We start from the raw sequence: 17,405 nt of genomic DNA, 5'->3' as shown, positions 1-17,405 counted from the left end.
AAAGAAGGCCCGGACACAAATTTTATCTATTTTTAGGGGGTTTTCCTTACTATTGGTGATGTGAGGGCACACGTGTCACAAAGCGCACTGTGGAAGTGAGAGAACAAGCCTGGGCTGCAGTTCCCTTCCACTCCTGACTGCTGAGCCCTGGCTCTCAGGTCTGCAGGGCACGAGCTTTCTTTCAGTTTCTGTCTGTGTCATTACTATCATTACACTCCACCCTGGTAGATGTGCTAGTTTTACACTACGTTGAAAAGTATCATTTGTTTCTGTATTTTAATTTCCACGGATGAGTGTCCTAAAAACACGAGTAGGCCACCGCTGCAAGTAGCTACCCATCCACCTTCTATTACAGAACAGGCTTGACTTTTGAACGCCCGGTCGGGAGTGGTCACTGCAACCTGAGCAGAGCTACACAGAGAAGAAGTGACCTTTAAATCACATTCATAATCAAGGGAAGCGCTGTCAGACTGGGTGGGATTTTGTTCATAAATATTTGACTTTGTGCCCAGAGCAAGACACTGAGAAGAGACCAGGAGGATGCTACTAACCACTTAATGAACAACTGGTGCCAGTCTTATCAAACACTTCTGAAAACTAGAAGAGAAAATGTTTCAAACTCATTGCATGGGCTAGCACTGCGCTGACACCAGAGCAGGGCAAGAACACTGTAAGGAAACCTCAGGGAGGGCCAGGAAGAAAGGCCCAGCAGGTAAAGGCACCTCCTGCCAGGCCTGCTAATCTGAGTTCCATCTCCAGCTCCTACATAATGAAGGAGAGAACTGATATTCTGTGCCATGGAAGCACCCACACCGTTCACACATGAATGCTTAAAACAAAGCAAACCTCCAGGAGACTATCCCTGGTGAACACACTGAAAAATTCCCTACAAAAATCATCTGCTGCAACCAAGTGGGGTTTCTATCAAGGACGGAATGATTCGACATACATAAACCTAGAGATAAGACAAACCACATTCATCAAATGAAAGACACACTATCCGCTGACAAAACTCAACATCCTTCTATGACGAGACCCTCCCCACAGACGGCGGCACACATGAGCCCTGCACTACACAGGCTGACACAGGAGAATCATGACTTTCAGACTAATCCGAACCACAGAATGTGACCTTGTCTCAAGAACAACACAAAACAGCCAGGCAGTGGTGGCGCACGCCTTTAATCCCAGCACTCGGGAGGCAGAGGCAGGCGGATCTCTGTGAGTTCGAGACCAGCCTGGTCTACAAGAGCTAGTTCCAGGACAGGCTCCAAAAAGCTATGGAGAAACCCTGTCTCGAAAAATCCAAAAAAAAAAAAAAAAAAAAAAAAGAACAACACAAAACAATTCAGGTATAGTAGAAACACCTCAAATAAAACAAGGGCCACCTATTGAGCTCCTATAATCCCAGCACCACAGAGGTAAAGGCAGGAGGATGCTGAATTCCAAGCTAGCCTGTACTACCTACCGATATTTTAATCTCTATTGGATAAAAATGAATGTCCCTAAAAAACGTAAATAACCAAGTTACATTGGTTGGAGACAGCTAGTCCAGGTTTTACATATATGTTCATTATATCATATAACATGCTTGAGTTCTGAAAACCAGGTGTGTGTATGTGTGGTGCTGGAGCACATAAGATTTCTTATGCAATCCAGGAAAATGACCAACTACTGAGATACATCACCAGTCCTTGAAATATATGTTCTACACTAACACAGATACAAAAGAAAACCTTGCAATATTAAAGAATCTTGGGGGGCTGGAGAGATGGCTCAGCGGTTAAGAGCATTGCCTGCTCTTCCAAAGGTCCTGAGTTCAATTCCCAGCAACCACATGGTGGCTCACAACCATCTGCAATGAGGTCTGGTGCCCTCTTCTGGCCTTCAGGCATACACAGAGAGAATATTGTATACATAATAAATAAATAAATATTTAAAAAAAAAAAGAAGCCGGGCGGTGGCGGCGCACGCCTTTAATCCCAGCACTCGGGAGGCAGAGGCAGGCGGATCTCTGTGAGTTCGAGGCCAGCCTGGTCTACAAAGGGAGTTCCAGGACAGGCTCCAAAGCTACAGAGAAACCCTGTCTCGAAAAAAACCAAAAAAAAAAAAGAAGAATCTTGGCTTTTAGGGTTCATCTATGTGAGTCGCTTATCGTCAGAACACTGCTACCAGACCATCCAATAAGCATTTACCCTTATGCTTGTGCGTTATTTAGTTGACTGTGGTTTGGTTGATCAATATTCATAATGGTTGAGGAACTCTGTTCCAGGTTCTGGTCAACTACACCCAAATGAGGAACACTGCACATTTCTGATGTCTTCAAAGTTATAAATGTCCCATTAGTCAACCAAGACACACAGGGAACTCCAAGAGACAGAGTCACCTCTCCTACCACTACGCTGAGAAAAACTGGGATTAACACTATAACTGTATTCCCATGAGTAAATACTCACTCAGTGCTTTGTTTCTGCGATTTAATGAGTCATCTCATTCCTCATCTATAAAATGCCAGGTCCTGAAAATAAAGAGATGTCTCGATTCTGTGAACTCTGAGGCAGTATCTATAGGCACTTCTGCTATTGCCTGGCCCTGAAAACTACTTTAAGACTACAGCTGGAGTCAGGCGTGCCTTTATTCCAGAAATTTTGAGGCAGAGGCAGGTGGATCTTTGAGTTCGAGGCCGGCCTGGTCTACATAATGAGTTCCAGGATAGCCAGGGCTACAAAGAGCAATCCCGTATTGAAAAACAAAACACCAAGGGGGGGGAGGTGAAGACTGCACACAGTTAAGAAACATCTCTACTCTTCTGGTATACGCAAAACAAAGCTTATTTATGTCTGAATTAAGTTTGTTGGTTTTCCCCCAGAGAAAGTGAAAAGCAGACACTATGATAAACTTCTTCCTTAAGGTAAGACACAGGCTGGATTCTTATCATCTTCCACAATGTCCTTCGGAAGGTGTCAAACTATGCGGATGAAATATTACTCAAGATTACAATCATGTAGCACTTGATTTTCAAGGCTCCTAATCCCCCATGAAAAGCTGCTGGATGACAGAACAATCACCTCCGGGGGAAACTGAGGCTGGTAGCTTGCCTGTGTCTTCACATCTAGGAAAGCACTCTAGCACCTAACTTGGTGCACTACTAAAACTCCCAATGGTCAGCACAAATGATAGAGATAGATTTTTTTTTTTTTGATTTTTCGAGACAGGGTTTCTCTGTGGTTTTGGAGCCTGTCCTGGAACTAGCTCTTGTAGACCAGGCTGGCCTCGAACTCACAGAGATCCGCCTGTCTCTGCCTCCCGAGTGCTGGGATTAAAGGCGTGCACCACCACCGCCCGGTGAGATAGAAGATTTTTACATTTTAGAATATTTAGTCTTTTTTGTTCCATTTTGTTTTTGAGACAGTCTTACTATCTAGCACTGGCTTGCCAGCCTGGCCTTGAACTCACGGAGATCTGCCTAATTGTGCCTCCGTCCATGCACATTTAAGGCATGTGGCCCCCAGAGTCCTTAACTCGGCACTGACTATGGCAAAGCACATCAGACGTCGGGCAGACAAGTTGTTTTATTTTTTTTGTTTTTCGACACAGGGTTTCACTGTGCAGCCCTGTCTGTCCTGGAACTAGCTCTGTAGACCAGGCTCTCCTCAAACTCAGAGATCCACCTGCCTCTGCCTCCCAAGTGCTGGGATTAAAGATATTAAAGCCACCACTGCTCAGCCAGGCAGGCTGTTTCTAAGATTTGTCTTTTTTGTTTTTAAAATTCTGCGTGTCAATGCATAGATATATTCATGTAATACTCATATAAAGGTGTTACAGAAGGCAGAGGTGTCAGCCCTCCCTAGACCTGGAATCAGAGGCAGTTATGAGCTACTTGACATGTGTGCTAGTAACTGATCCTCTGGAAGAATGGCAGATGCTCTAGCCATTAGGCTATCTCTTCGGTCCCCAGACAGCTTTCAAGGAAGCCTGGTGTGGCGCATGCCTGCACTACAAAAGTCAAGGCAGGAGTACTGTTGCAAATTCAAGGCCAGCTTGGCTTATACATCAAGTCGCTACCTTTAAGGAAAAACGTTCCTCAGTTCAGCTACAGTCTATGTAGTTTTACAGACTGCAGTCATAACCTGAATTAAAAAGGGCTTTCACAACCTCAGCAATGGCAGGCTCTGGCAAAGCCGTGTTTGGACGTCAGCAACGTAAGCCGCACATTTATAGTCTTTTCCTCTTCCTCACAGGGCACACAAGCACACGAGGCCAGAATTCCACAGGTAACTCCCTTACCATGGTCCCTTCACCAGAAGGGACGGTGTCTAATCCAGTCTAGATGTGACTTCCAAGTATGAAGGGTGACAGAAAGGTCACTCGGAAAGCTTGTTCTATTCTAAGTACACAACTCACAAGGTGTTACTTGGAAACAGCCTAGATGCCATTTTGAGGTTGTGGATAGACACGTAGGTCCATGGCATCCATCAGCACACCCGATGATGCTCCGGTGCACAGGCACCTTCCTGATCTGTGCTGGAAGTGTCTCATCAAAGCTGGGTGGTGGTGGGGACACCTTTAATCCCAGTACTCAGGAGGCAGAAACGGGTAGTCACCTAGTTCAAGGCCAGCCTGGTCTACAGAGGGAGTTCCAGGACAGCCAGGGCTGTGAAATCCTGCCTTGAAACATAAAGAGCCAGGCAGTGGTGGCGCATGCCTTTAATTCCAGCACGTGGGAGGCAGAGACAGGAACAGGGAGGAGAGTTTGAGGCCAGCCTGGGCTACAGAGTGAGTTCCAGGACAGGCACCAAAGCTACACAGAGAAACCCTGTCTCAAAAAAACAAAAGAAAAAGAAACAAAAAAAAGGAAGAAAAGAAGTATTTCATAAACTATACCTGTGGGTTTATAAACATTTCGAGGGGCATTTGTAACCTTTTATAAACTTTTATTTTTGCTATATTTAGTAAGTAACACTGATTCTCACTGCACATAAAAAGGCTGTTTATCAAAACTGCAGAGCTGACTTAAATGAAACAGAACAGATGCTGAAGATTTATGAATAGTTCAAAAAGAAAGCATCTACAGGAACACTGAGTGTGTGCCAGAGGGTAAGGGTACGACTCCTACCAAAGACACTGGTGGAGAGATATGAACAACTACTAAACATACAGAAATAGTACAACCATCTAGTAATTAAAAACAAACCCAAAACAAACCCTAAACTTTGGGCAATGACATACTCCTGTGGACCTAGGCCAGGTTCAAGGCTAGTTCCAGCTACATGCTGAGTTAGAGGTTAACCTGTACTACATGAGCCTCTGTCAAAAAGACAGGAGAGAATGGAGGAGGCAGAAGAGGGAGGGGTTTGCTGGTTGGTTTCTGTCAACTTGACACAAACCTACATGTATGTGGGAAGAGGGAATCTAAACTGAGAAAAACATCTCCAGAAGATTGGCCTGTAGGCAAGTCTATGGGGCCATTTTCTTGAGCAAGCTCCAGGACAGCGAGGGCTACACAGAGAAACCCTGTGTGGGGGTGGGGGGTGGAAAAGAGACCATTATAAAATGAGTTGGCTGGGTGCTTGCCTAGCATGCAGGAGGCCCAGCACCAAACACTCAGCATGGTGTTTCACAACTCTAACACCGGCACTTGAGAAGTGAAGACAAGAGGATCAGAAGTACACGGTCATTCTCAGCTGCACACCAGGTGGGAAGCCAGGCTGGGTTATAGGAGACTGTCAGTAAATAGTAATATACCTTCAGAGCTGAGGAAGCATAGCTTTGTCATCCTACTGATTTTAAAAATAATCAAAAAGTTTTCCTTTGTACTCGGGACAGAACTTAAAATACAACCAGAGACCAGCCTGTTCTTGCAAATTACTATAATCTTATAATTAGCACATACTGCTAAGAATGACATTTAGTTCTATCTTGGTCTAGTCTCCTACAATAAGCAGAAGTGAACTCAAGGGTATGGTCTCAGGATGTAAAAAACATTAAGGCTTGTTCCTAATAGATTCTTTTAATATATGACTCTACACAGCTCTTCAAAAGAAGGCCAGTATGTTTGAATTGAGAGACAGATTTCTATAACATGCTGACCTCTTGTATAAAAGAGGTCTGGACAAAGAAATAACTGTAGTGCGGAGAGGGAATGAACTGTGTCATGGCGGTCATTAAAATCCATCAAGTTCATACTTCAGCCTTGGGATAACTGACTCAAAGTAATTATCACTGCTATCTGCAATAAGAGTTAATTGGACATAATTGAACTAACGCCCTAATCGGAGGGAAGCTGCAATTGGCAAAACGCCCATTTCTCCTGCTCCTTCTATCTGACAGCAAATGAAACTACTAATGCTAATTGTGGACAAACACGAAATTGCTCTCATGGTTCCCCCTCTGCAAATTACTCAGCAATTCCAGCTAATGCCCAGCATGTTGGGCTGGAAGAAAAATCCTCAACCAGTGCTTCTTCTGAGAAAGATGAATTTAACAACAGCCAACCACATTAAGCTAAAGTTTGCTAAGAACTGTTAAATTCCCCCTGAACGACCTAAGTAAAGCAAGCATTGTGGGCTTATCCCCATGTTCTAAAGTTGTTTGCTGTATGCACTCTATGCCACCAGCATGTTCTAGTGAATTATGCAAGGAGGCTGGAGAGACGGCTCAGTTAGAAATGCTACTGCCCTTGCAGAGGACCCACATGGCAGCTCACAACTCAATGGCGACCATACATCCATTCTACAATACCAACCAGCCAAGCAAGATACGCCCCTTGTACAATGAAGGCATGAAGGTTAGGGGGTCAATGCTTTCGGACTGGATTTGGGACTTGCTCCACAGGAGGAATAAGACTGATATTGGAAACCTATTAAGAAGCCCATGTTTGCCGGGCAGTGGTGGCGCACGCCTTTAATCCCAGCACTCGGGAGGCAGAGGCAGGTGGATCTCTGTGAGTTCGAGACCAGCTAGTTCCAGGACAGGCTCCAAAACCACAGAGAAACCCTGTCTCGAAAAAACCAAAAAAAAAAAAAAAAAAAGAAGCCCATGTTTGGTGAGTCGTAGGCCCTAGCAGGTAACCTGTAACAATGACTTGCTAAACACACCTCTAAATGTTCTGTGTTTATACACACAGTCCTTCAACCTCCATCAGGAAAAGTTCTTCTGCAGTGAGCAGCAGTTAGTGAGGGATTCGTACCTAGCCAAAATGCTGAGACTAAGTGTACTGGGTGCTCAGCCCCAGACAGCGCATGTGCATCAAGCCCTCATCACAGAAGAGGAGTCCCGTAAAGATGTAAGAACCAGAGGACGGGCAGGAGCGTGCAAATAAACACCATGTTCTACAAAGTCCTGGCCCTTGTGAATCCTCTGCAACTTGGTGACCTGCCCAAGATCAAGCCAACAAGATTAGTAAGCGTTCCAACAAGCAACATTAATTGGACTCAGTGGGCTTTAAAAGAGGAGAAAACATGAAGTGGGGAGGGGGGCCTGTTGGGGATACATGAGATGGCAAGACGGAAGAGTGAAGGAGGGGAGTGCATCGTTCACATGGAAAAAATTACCAGAGGATACATGAAATACATTTTATAAACAAAACCAATTTGTCTTGGTATCATTAGAAACATGGGATACTGCTGCTGCTGCTGCTGCTGCTGCTGCTGCTGCTGCTGCTGCTGCTGCTGCTGCTGCTGCTGCTGAAGATTATTAGGGTTTTTCAGGACAGGATGTCCCTCTGGCTGTGTCCTGGAACCCACAAAGACCTACCTGCCTCTGCTGCTCAAGTGCTGAGATTAAAGGCATGTACCACTACAGCTGGCAGATTTTTTAAGCTTTTGATCTTTGTTTAAAAATAAAATAAAAATACGCCTGAGTTAAAATTAGGCGACAGAGCCCTAAAATACATTTAAAATTTGGTTGTTCTTTCCTAGTCATCCATTAACCATGTAGTCAACAGTTCCGAAGCGCAGCACTGCTGAATGTTCTGTGACTCTCGTGCTATGGAAGGTTCTAAAATTAATGCAAGTGCAGCTTCGGAAAGGGATCTTGAACAAACGTTTTTTTGAGATGCTAGGAACTGCCCACAGGACAGACAGAATGAACCTGACACCAACTGGGGCAGACCCTGTGCTGGTGCCATGAGAGATGGAGAGCAAGCCAGCAGACGGGTAATCAACAAGTCTTCTGAGAATACTGGTCAGAGAAGAGAGGGAGCTGGAGGAATTTTTTTTTTTAAAGATTTATTATATATACAACATTCTGCCTCGATGTATGCCCGCACACCAGAGGAGGGCGCCAGATCTCAGTACAGATGGTTGTGAGCCACCATGTGGTTGCTGGGAATTGAACTCAAGACCTCTGGAAGAGCAGCCAGTGCTCTTTACCTCTGAGCCATCTCTCCAGCACCCCCCCCCACCAGCTGGAGGAATTTAAAATGAAGCCATGCTGTGCACGGCAACCCTTGCCTGCTATACTAGCGCTGAGGAAACTGAAGCAGGAGGATCCGAAGTTTGAGACCAACCTAGGCATCAGGGCAAGATCTGTCTCAAACCCACAAGATGGAGTTGATTGTGCAGCCCTTCAAAAAGAAACTAAAAGCCAAGAGGTTATGAGGAAAAAACGATCTTCTACACTGCCAGCTGGTTTAACTAAATGCATTCCAGCCGAGCTCCCGTCAGCTCGTTAGATTTGTTTCATAGACATATACCACTTCAAATCCAGGTGTAAAAGGTAGAGCACGTTAGCAAATCTGACAGAAATGAATATATTCTAAACAGACACTTAGCTATCAGACCATTAAAGCAGTGGGCCCCGAGGAAGTTGGGATTTCCCCAGGAATCTCATGAAAAGCCTGGGCCAGGTAGCACAGAAACTCTTCTCTGCAGGGGAGATTACAAATTTAGAGACAATAATGGGCCAATGGTGTGCTGTACCACACCTTGATCAAGACTGGACCTACAATCTCACTTCAGGATCCAAGGATAGATTTATGGGGTCACCAGACCTCTTTGGCCTTTTCCCCAATGTGGTGGCTACACTGAATAAATCCCCCTTTTCTACTTTTTAAATTTAAATATATGTAACTTGTAATATATATCAGCTATAGAACATTCAAATACAATTCTGCATAAAGGGAGGCGAGATTATCTGATGTGAAATTAAAGTCTAATCACACCTGAGAGATATAAAAGTGAGGGATCTATGACCAGGCAGTGGTGGCACACGTCTTTAGTCCCAGGACTCGGGAGGCAGAGGTAGATCTCTGAGTTTGAGGCCAGCCTCATCTACACATATAGTTTCAAGACAGACAGAACTGTTTCACAGAGAAACCCTGTCTTGAAAAGCCAAAACAAGGGGGGGGGGGATCTAGAAATTGTAATATATTTACTGAAGGTAAATAGCCTGAAACAAACACATTTATAAAGACATCAATCACTTACTGAGTCACCTGGTATCAGGTGTACCAGGTGTTGTGGCAATACTGTATATTAGGAATACAAAAGAGAACAAAATTTCTGGTGAATATGCAAATAAAATTGTTAAAAAGGAAAAAAATCAGAGATGTAGATGTAATAGTAGTGGCAGACAATTTTAATCCCAGCACTTGAGAGGCAGAGGCAGGAGGGTCTGAGCTAGAAGTCATCCTGGTCTACATAGCAAGACACAGGACAACCAACCAGGGATACACAGAAAGACTCCAACATACATACACACACACACACACACACACACACACACACACACACGTTCTTATACTCACAGGTGAGCACTAGGGAAATGTTAAACACACAGAGTTGTCTCTCTTTTTTTTTGTTTTGTTTTTTCGAGACAGGGTTTCTCTGTGGTTTTGGAGCCTGTCCTGGAACTAGCTCTTGTAGACCAGGCTGGTCTCGAACTCACAGAGATCCGCCTGTCTCTGCCTCCCAAGTGCTGGGATTAAAGGCGTGCGCCACAGAGTTGTCTCTTTAAAGGAAGAGATGTATAACTTGTTTACCACCCAGAAGGCTGGGGTCAGAAGTGGTTAATGGCCTGGTGACTATCTGTGTGACCAAGACCACACTGGATCCTCCCACAGATCCTTATTCTGAGCTTGAAGATCTACAGAACCTCTTTAAGGAAGATATTATATGTACTTTACAAAGAGTTTCAATGTAGTCTTAAAGCTTTTTTTTTTTTCCTTTTTCGAGACAGGGTTTCTCTGTAGTTTTGGAGCCTGTCCTGGAATTAGCTCTTGTAGACCAGGCTGGCCTCGAACTCACAGAGATCCACCTGCCTCTGCCTCCCAAGTGCTGGGATTAAAGGCGTGCGCCACCTCCGCCCGGTCAAAAAAGGTTTTTCTACATTATAGGAGAAAATAGTTAAAAATCCAGAAAAAAAAAAAATCAAAATGGTAAAATATTTGTAATTCTAGTAATGAGGCTCAGCTCTGCAATCTCAGTTACTCAGTATATTGAGGCAGGAGGACTGGAAACTCCGAGAAGGGAAGATTCTAACTCAGAAATCACAGTTCTATGTCTGACCTCACTACACTGTCTGGATATTGGCAAAGCCTTGGTTTTCACTACCTTGGAAATCCTGAGAATGGGATTATTGAATCATTAGATGAAAACAAATCTAGAATTTTAAAAAATTATTTTATAATTTATTTAGGTTTTTCCTTTTTTTTTAAGATTTATTTATTTTATTATGTATACAACTTTTCCTTCCATGTGTGCCTGCAGGCCAGAAGAGGGCACCAGATCTCATTATAGATGGCTGTGAGCCACCATGTGGTTGCTGGGAATTGAACTCAGAACCTCTGGAAGAGCAGCCAGTGCTCTTAACCGCTGAGCCATCTCTCCAGCCCCTTATTTAGGTTTTTCAAGACAGGATTTCTTTGTGTAACCTTGGTTGTCCTGGAACTCACTCTGCAGACTAGGCTGACCTCGAATTTACAAAGAGATTCACCTGCCTTTGCTGGCATGTGTCACTACTAAAGGCGTGTGTCACCTGCCCAGCTTAAAGTAAAAATATTTAACTTAATACCAGAAATGATTCTTGAGCTAAAGAAACTCTTGGTTTAATCTATTCTGAGTTGTTAATACAATTATATCATAAACACATTTCATTTTGAAGTATGATTTGTACTCGTTACCAAAGAATTCCTTTAAGGCAGACCCAGGTCTTTTCATTTGTCTCATAATTTGCAAATAATAAAAATTTTCATTGAGCAGAGGGCTAAAATTTTGATAACAAAAGACTGCTCAGTGCTCACAGAAAACCAAGGTTGGGGGGAAGGAAGCAAAGGCTTGCATTCTAAAGAGTTATAAAACTTGATTTATTTGGTCGAATAAATAAAAGATAAATCTATAATGCAAAGATAACTTTGGGGATGAACAGATGATTCAGTGGTTAAGAGCACTGACTGAGCTTCTAGAGGACTGGGGTTTGATTCACAGCACCCAGATGGCAGCTCACAACCCTCTACAACGTCAGTTCGAAGGCATCTAACACCATCTTCTGGCCTCTGAGGACACTGGGCATATCACAGTACACAAACATATATGCAGGCAAAACTCCCATATGCATAAAATGATCTCTTTTTTAATTGAAAGGTAACTTTGTTTTGAACGGCTCTAGCAATCCCATAATGTATTCAGTAACAAACATGGTGCAGGTAATTAATTCAGTGGCCTCCTCTTCTCTCACTGACAGACTGAACAGCTTCGAAGATAATCTCTCTCGCTCTATCAAGACTCAGTAGGCAGATTCATTATTTATACCCTCAATTGTTTACTGTCCTATTTTCCCATCCATCCAGGCCCAAGGGCAGTGTTATCATTGGCCCGTTTCCAAAATGAATATGGTAGCTTACTGTCTCACTAGCTACAAAACCAGAAATATTCAAACACAGTGTGATCTAATAGCACAGAGCAAACTCATCCGCCACCCGACCCCAAACACAAATTCCTTGCTTAAGTGAAATCTATCACTATGGTTGGCTGTTTACTTGATTAATTTATTAATTACATGTTTCTTTATGATCTCCCTACATAGCCCAGGCCAGGCTCAAACTTAGAATCCTATCTTAGCCTGCTGATGGCTAGGATTACAGGCAGGCAGACTGGCTATGCTGAGGAACTGAATAACACATATACACACACTCAACAAGCTTTTTTTTTAAATTAACTTTTATGTGCATTGGTGTTTCTGCCTTTATTCATGTCTAGGTTGGATGACCTAGAACTGGAGTTACAGACATCTGTGAGCTGCCATGAGGATGTTGGGAATCGAACCCAGGCTCTCTGGAAGAGCAGTCAGGGCTCTTAACCACCCTTTTTTTGTGAATCAGCAAAAATTCTTAAAAGGCAACACCATTAGAAAGGCAGCTCTGATCCGCATCAAGAACAGACCTGTTGCCAGGTGGTGGTGGTGCACTTCTTTAATCCCTGCTTTGGGGGGGGGGGCAGGCGATGAAAAGGTGGATCTCTGTGAGTCTGAGGCCAGCCTGGTCCACTGGCACCAGACACATCTCCATAAGAATGCTTTCTGTCTCTATCTAAGCCGCACTCTAAAGCAGCATCCCCAGGTATTTTTTTACCTGTAAGATTTTCTTACGTTGAGTTTTTCCCAGTTCCAAACTTAATCACTTCCAAACAGATTACTATGGGAATTAAACAAAGCCACGGGTCCAATGCTTCCTTCCTTCACCTTCTCAAGGGATCACTTTATACTTCACACATTACACTAAAGTCTCCCCTTAAAGAGAACATAAGGCCTTTTTTTTTTTGAAACATTCTAAACTGCAAGTCACAGAGATAAACAGAATGAATTATAAACACATCGCTAAAGAAAATTCAGTGAGTTACTTCAATTTCAGCAGCACTGCCTCTTCAACCAGTAAACAAGTCAAAGCTTTGCATAAGTGTTTCCTTGAAGATAAATCTGAGTTTCCAAGCCATTTCAATGATACCTGGAGACAAGTGCAGATACACCCATTAGTAGTTCTATACATAGCCTCTTGCCTCCAGGGAAAAATTCTTTGGGGAACCCCAACTAATTTGCACCATGCAAATTACTGACTGCACAACCAGACAAGAAAACAGGCTTGTTAGATCTGGAGTATAACTCAGGTGGCAGAGTTCTTCACCTACATGCACTGCAAAATTAATATATAAGAAAAGACTATAATCCCAGCCCTTGGTAGTCTAAGGCAGAAGGATCAGAGTTCAGGGCCAGAGGAGAGGAAATGGCTCACTGGGTAAATTCCTTGCTGTACAAGCATAAAGACATGAGTTTAGGAGCCAGGCATGATGTACACCTTTGACCCCAACACTTATGAGGCAGAGTTCCAGGCCAGCCTGGTCTACATAGAAAGCAAGTTCCAAGACAGACAGAATCACACAGAGACCCTGTCTCAAAAAAAAACAAATAAAGCAAAAGAAAGGAAGGAAGGAAGGAAGGAAGGAAGGAAGGAAGGAAGGAAGGAAGGAAGGAAGAAAGAAAGAAAGAAAGAAAGAAAGAAAGAAAGAAAGAAAGAAAGCTAAAGTCAAGCAACAACGAAATCCTGAATTTGGGTTCCCAACATCCACATAAAAGCCAGGTGCACGAGACCAGCCTGGTCTACAAGAGCTAGTTCCAGGACAGGCTCCAAAACCACAGAGAAACCCTGTCTCGAAAAAAAACAATAAACAAAAAACAACAACAACAACAAAAGCCAGGTGCAGGGCTGGAGAGATGGTCAGAGGTTAAGGGCATTGCCTGCTCTTCCAAAGGTCCTGAGTTCAATTCCCAGCAACCACATGGTGGCTCACAACCATCTGTAAAGGGGTCTGGTGCCCTCTTCTGGCCTGCAGGCACACATGGAAGGAATGTTGTATACATAATAAATCAATCAATTAATTAATAAAAAAAAACCCAGGTGCAGCAGAGAATGTCTATAACTCAGTGTCAGGCGGCAGAAACAGGCAGATCTAGGAGAAGGACGGGTGGGAGCTTGCTCTGCCCAGATCAGCAAGGTTCAGATCTAGTAAGAATATCTAACTCAAAAAATAAGGAAGAGGAGCTGGAAGGCTCAATGGCTAACAACACTGGTTGCTCTCCCTGGCTTCAATTTCATGCACCCACACAGCAACTAACAACTACTTGTCTATTAACACTAGTTTCAGGGTATCTCATGCTCTCCTCTGGACTTCAGGAACACTAGGCACTCACATGGTTCATATAATATATATTCAGACAGAACATCTATACACATAAAATAAAATTTTTAAAATCTTTGGGGGGAAAAAAAGGTAGCCAGTAGGTAGTGGCACATACCTTTAATCCTAGCACTTGGGAGGAAGAGACAGGCAGATTTCTGAGTTCGAGATCAGCCTGGTCTACACAGTGAGTTTCAAGACAGACAGGACAGGCTCCAAAGGTACAGAGAAACCCTGTCTTGAAAAACCAAAGGAAAAAAAAAAGATAAAGAAGCCATTTGAAGAAAACATTTTAATGTCAATCTCTGGACTCTACATAAGGCACCTGGACCAGAAAACCTGTACATGCACGTGCACACAGACACATGCACCCTAAGGGCACATTGAGCTACACGTAAGACCTATACATGCACGTGCACACAGACACACACACCCTAAGGCCACACTGAGCTACACGTAAGACCTGTACATGCACGTGCACACATACACCCTAAGGCCACACTGAGCTGCACAGTGAGACCCTATCTCAAAACAAAACAAAAAGCAGGGAGCAAAGTATAACGTAACTTTATAAAAAGCCTTTTAAAGTGTTTACACCTGAGAAGAGAAAAGAGGGCAAACAAACCAAAGCGCCACAGTGGCCTTCTCACTACTTCCCCACCCTGCTAGAGAGCAAAGCAAACTTCACAGGGATTATGGATCACATCTATAATCCTAGAACTGGAAAGGCAAAGGCAGATGCCCTCTTGAGTTTGACGACAGCCTGGTCAATGTATCGAATCCCAAGCCAGCCAGAACTATATAATGAGACCTGGACTCAAACAAGAAAAATAAATAGCCGGGCAGTAGTGGTGCACACCTTTAATCCCAGCACTCAGGAGGCAGAGGCCAGCCTGTTGAACTCCATCCAGAGTGAATTCCAAGACAGGGAAGACTCTTACACAGAGAAACCCTGTCTTGAAAATAAATAAGATTAGATAGATAGATAGATAGATAGATAGATAGATAGATAGATAGATAGATAGCATTTTATTCAAAACACTAGATGCCCATGATTTTCACATTGCATTTTCAGTAACCAGTTAGGTAAGACAACATCTGGAGGACCCTCTTCCCTTCCCAATGTAAACACAATTCAGACTTTAGGGAATAAAAGCATAATACATGAAAAATCCCAGAGCTAACACAGGACTACTGTGAATTTCCTTTTTGTAGATAATTCTATACTAAGAATACTTGAGAAATGTTTTGTATATAAAATATGTGTTTGTATATGCATGTGTATACATATATGTGGAGACAGAAAGTTCATTTCCTAAAAATTTCATTTCCTGATCTGTGTTTCCATAACTGAGATGATTTCCTGTCCCATCATTTCTATTTTTCTTGTTTTAGGGCAAGGTTTCATGTAGCCCAGGTTGGCCTTGAAGTTCTAACCTTTGTTTTTCCACCATTTCCCTAAAGCATCCTGGATGCTAAGCAAGCACTCTACCAACTAAGCTACATCCCAAGCCTCTTATTCTTCATCCCAGTTGTTCCTGATTGGCTAGAGATAAAATAAATCATGAAGAAAAATTACTCATCCAGCTAAAACTGTGATACATCTGTGGAACATCAATTATATCTTCAAAACTGATCTCCAGATACAACAATCATTGGAAATTAAACCTAGATTATTAAAGTAAATGAATCATTCTTATTAATATTTATAAGAAAATGTTGTCAAGAAATTAACATTCATCTCTTCTCACAGAGCTCTTTGCTAATCAACATTAAAATAACACTGGTCCCAAACACCTTTAATTGAAAATGCACAATTAAACTGGGTGGTGATGGCACACACTTTTAATCCCAGCATTTAGGAGACAGAGTCAGGTGGATCTCTGAGTTGGAGGCCAGCCAGGGCTACTCAGGAAAAAAAAAGAAAGAAAGAAAAGAAAATGCACAATTAAAGCAAAGATAACAAGGCCCAAACGAATGCTATTATCCCAGCACAGAGGAGGCAGAGGCAGATTAGACTGTAAATTACAGGACAACCTGGCTACCAGGCCAACCAGGACTACACAAGGAGACCCGTCTTGTAAAAAAATATTAACACCCGGGTAGTGGTGGCACACACCTTTAATCCCAGCACTCAGGAGGCAGAGGCAGGTAGATCTCTGTGAGTTTGAGGCCAGCCTGTTCTACATGAGCTAGTTCTGGGGCAGGCATCAAAGCTACAGAAAAACCTTGTCTCAAAAAACAAACAAACAAAAAAACAAAACAAAACAAAAAAAAGATACACTGCTATTCAATAAGCATACCCTTTGTTCCCAAAATGTCCAGTTTCTGAACATTTTACCTTCAACTGATAACTTTCCTTCTATTTAAAATATGTAAACAAGTTTCTAATTTGAGCTGTAGAGACCCATTTATAGCAGAAAGAACCCAAATCTCGAGCGGTGGTGCACACCTGTTAATTCCCAGCAGTTAGGGAAGCTAAACCAGGTCGGTGGAAAGTCCACGCCAGCCTGAGCCTGAACTATAGAGGAGTTCCTTTTATAAACAAACGAACGAATGAATGAATGAATGATTATCGTAAATTACAAAAGCAAAGGAACTCCAAAAATAAACATCGTCTAAATTGTAATGCCACAGCCACCCAATTAATAAAGATTGTGGAGGAGAACACTTAAAAAGACAAATTAAACTATCTGTACTTTTCTGAAATATGCAGCTTTGGTTGTGACAGAAACAAACCCTTCACGAATCCATGAACAGTACCGACCTATGAATATAAAACAGAGAGCAAAGGAGAAGCTGATAAAACCTTCAAGTTCAGTAAGAAGGCAAGTTTTCCTGCCCTAGTTCTCTCCTCTAGGGTTGAGCCAATACACAAAGCCTGTGACGGTGTTCTCGGGGAAGAGACTTTACTAGAGTTAATCGCTAACAATTATCAGGATTGCTTTTAACTACCGAGGCCGGAGGGCTGCTCCCTTTTTTCCACCAGACCCTCCTCCTCTAAGATTACTGCTGCTGATTAAGCCCGACCCAGAGGGGAGAATAAGGGCAGCCTTAATAAACGCAGATGCTGTATAGTTTAAAAAACCCAAGCCTGGGTTTTATCTTTTCCCCTCCGGTTTGCTGCATCAGATACCATATAAAAAGGGCTCCTCTTTTTTCCATCTGAGCAATTTACTACGCGGCCGACATCTACACGTCGGTATAAAGAGATTAAGTGTCCTGAATCTCCTTAAC

The 17,405-nt window shown here is 43.0% G+C and overlaps 1 protein-coding gene across 3 annotated transcripts in view; it reads right to left on the bottom strand.

Moving 5' to 3' along the window:
- Fam222b (family with sequence similarity 222 member B) overlaps nt 1-17,405 on the bottom strand; it is a 56,723-nt gene that overhangs the window by 12,773 nt on the left and 26,545 nt on the right. The gene's annotated exons all lie outside the window — the stretch shown is intronic.

This window comes from Chionomys nivalis, chromosome 7, assembly GCF_950005125.1.
Source record: "Chionomys nivalis chromosome 7, mChiNiv1.1, whole genome shotgun sequence".
In the NCBI taxonomy this organism is placed as follows: domain Eukaryota; kingdom Metazoa; phylum Chordata; class Mammalia; order Rodentia; family Cricetidae; genus Chionomys; species Chionomys nivalis.
Note: the sequence above shows the minus strand (reverse complement) of the source record. Positions and strands in the feature narration are given on the sequence as shown.